Source organism: Crocuta crocuta, unplaced genomic scaffold (genome assembly GCF_008692635.1).
Source record: "Crocuta crocuta isolate KB4526 unplaced genomic scaffold, BGI_CrCroc_1.0 scaffold531, whole genome shotgun sequence".
Classification (NCBI taxonomy): Eukaryota; Metazoa; Chordata; class Mammalia; order Carnivora; family Hyaenidae; genus Crocuta; species Crocuta crocuta.
The window spans coordinates 2,996,524-2,999,683 of NW_027531997.1; positions in this window are offsets into that span (position 1 = coordinate 2,996,524).

The following is a 3,160-nucleotide window of genomic DNA, read 5'->3' on the forward strand; positions in this document are numbered from 1 at the left end:
TTGACACGATGAATCACTATCTTATATGCCTGAAACTAATATTACACTGGATGTTAACTACCTGGAGTTTAAATAAAAACTAAACTAAACCAAACTAAAATAAAATATTTGAAACTGCTGAAAAAAAAGAAGTTGACAAAATTAAATATCCATTCATGATAAAAACTCTGCTAGAAGGAATAAAAGATAGTTTCCTCACCTGGACATAGGGTATTTCTAGCCAATATCATACTAAGTAGTAAAAGACTGAAGGGTCTTTTTCCAAGATTAGAAATAATAAAAAGAGCATCAGCTCTCACTATTCCTATTCAACATCATAATGGAGGTTCTAGCCAGTCAAAAGACACAGTAAAAATATATAAATTCATACAGATTGTGAAGAAAGAAATAAAAGTCTGTATTTGCAGATGACTATGGTCTTTGTAGAAATCCCCTAAATAATCTGCTACAGCTACTAGAACTAGTAAGTATGTTTAGCAAGGTGACAGTATACAAAGTAAATAAATAAAAATATATTTTTATTTTCATATGTTAGAAATAAGCAACAGGAAATTAGAAAGGAAGAACAAAAAGTACCATGTACAACNTATATGACAAAGGAGTGGTATTTTATATGTTTTAATATATAATATATATAATATACACATGCATACACACGTATGTATATAAATACATATTTTTTGAAAAAATGTATAAATCATAAAAATTAAATAATCCAACATAAAAATGGGGAAAATTTTTGTGACGTGACAACATGAGACTTTCCTCAAAACTGCTCCTTAGGTAAACCGGTGAAAATTATTAACAGCCGTAAAGTCTCTAGAAATGGGGGTGCTTGAGTGGCTCAGTTAAGCGTCTGACTCTTGGTGTCAGCTCATGTCATGATCTCACAGTTGGTGAGTTCGAGCCCCACTTTGGGCTCTGCACTGACAGCACGGAGTCTGCTTGGGATTCTTTTTCCCTTCTCTCTGCTCTGTGTCTCTCTCTCTCTCTCTCTCTCTCTCTCTCTCTCTCTCAATAAATAAATAAATAAATAAACATAAAAAAATTAAAATGAAGTCTCTAGAAATGATCAGAACTAGGGTCACACAGCAAATGAAGAAACATTGATTAGGAAAATGAAACAGCCCTTACGGAAAGCAGTACAGCAGATTTTCAAAAATTAAACATTGGAACCATCATATGACCCAGCAATCTCACTCCTGGTTATATATATTCAAAGAAAATGAGAACACGATGTCAAGGAGGTATTTGCAGATCACTGTTCAAACCAGCATTATTCACAATAGCCAAGATAGAAAAACACCTTAAGTGTCCCTCAATGGATGAATGAATAATGATCTCTCTCTCTCTCTCTCTCTCACACACACACACACAAGGATATTAATTACTTCTGAGAAAGAAGGTAATTCTGCCATTTGTGACAACATTGATAGTGAGTGTATGACACCAAAATAAGTCAGACAGAGAAAGACAAGTTTTGCATATCACTTATATGTGTAATCTAAAAAAGCCAAACTCATAAAAACAGAGGATAGAATGGTGGTTACCAGGAGCTGGGGGAACGGGGAATTGGGGCAATTTTATTAGGTACAAACTAGGTAATTTATAAGGGTACAAACTTGTGACTAGTAGGAGATGGAAGATACAGCAGAATTAGTACAGTCAACAATGCTATATTATAAACCTCAAAGTTGTTAAGAGACTAGACTAGATCTTAAGTGTTCTTACCACAAAGAAGAAATGAGAATTACAGGACATGATAAAGGTGATACCTAATGTTTTGGTAGTAATCATGTTGCAATATATAAACCTATCAAACTGATACGTTGTTTACTTTCAACTTGCTCAGTGTTATCTGTCAATTATAATCGCAATACATTTTTGGAAAAAGAAAAAATGAACTAAAACTCAGTAAGAAGAGTGGGAATCTGTGGCAAAGAAACCAAAAACCATTTCCTTTTCTCTCCCCTCCTAGTTCAGAGTGACAGACTAGGTCCAGCCTCAGAATGACTAACACTAGCCAGCCAAATGGTTGTAGCCCAAAACACAGGGCTCTCTCATTCACTCTGTGAGCTTAAAGTTGCACAACTATAGCACCTCCCAGGCAGGACAGGACTTCAGACTTTCTCATCGTGCCCCAGCCGCAATTTGCAGTGGCCACCTGTTGCCAAGAGGTAGGGATTCCCTTTTTTTCCATTAACCTCCTCCAACTGTAGGGCATAGTCTCTCCTTGAGTACAGTGCAGTGAGAATACAGGGACCCTGATTGATCATCTTTACTATGTTTCCTTTATAAAGCAAAGTCCCCTCTGAGAGAGCTGAATTGAGAATGCCAGAGACTACAGTGGTCCTACGTCCTCGGCTGAGTGCTCATCAACTAAAGCAGGAGTTATACTCAGAAAGGAGTCTGCCAGGGTCTGTACCCATAGCTTCAAGGGTGAGGTCTCTGAGGTTTTGTCTATGGATGGAGGCAGGCTGAAGCTTTCCCCAGAGGAACTATTTCTATTTGCCACAGAGCAAATGTGTCTAGCCTAAGGATCCCCTCAAAAACAATGGAATTTATGGTGAAAAACAATTGAAGAGGAAACAGGTAGACTCATTAGAAATAGAAAGTCAACCAGAAGCCAGCTAGTTCACCAGAGAAACACGGAAGGGCCCAGCTAAGAAGAGCCTTCCTAAGTTCAGAACAAATCACAAACACTGACTTCAAAAACTATACTTGTAAAGGCACTGGAATTTAATTGGGTCAGTTCCTGAACAGTTTAGGTCCTACAAATTGTTAAAAACAACAAAGCAATCAGCCAGCAATCACTGGAGCTTAACAGCTAGGTATGAGTAAGAGAAAAAGATAATAAGAGGCAGCCCAGTGAAAACTCTGTTATTTCATAATGCCTACTCATATGCCCAAGATGGCACCCTCCAATGAGCAAAATCAAAGGCTTCACACTGGAAGGGCAGGGGGTGCAGATAAGCTTCACTAAAATAATCCGACCAGTCAACACAAAAATAAACAAATGACAACAAGAAGCCCCAGAAATGCTGAGACCAGAACTCAGAGTAGCTACAATGCTATTCTCTAAAGTGTCCAGTGTCCAACAAAAAATCACAAGACATGTAAGTAACAATAGAACCCAGGAGATTCTGACTTATGCCCAGGG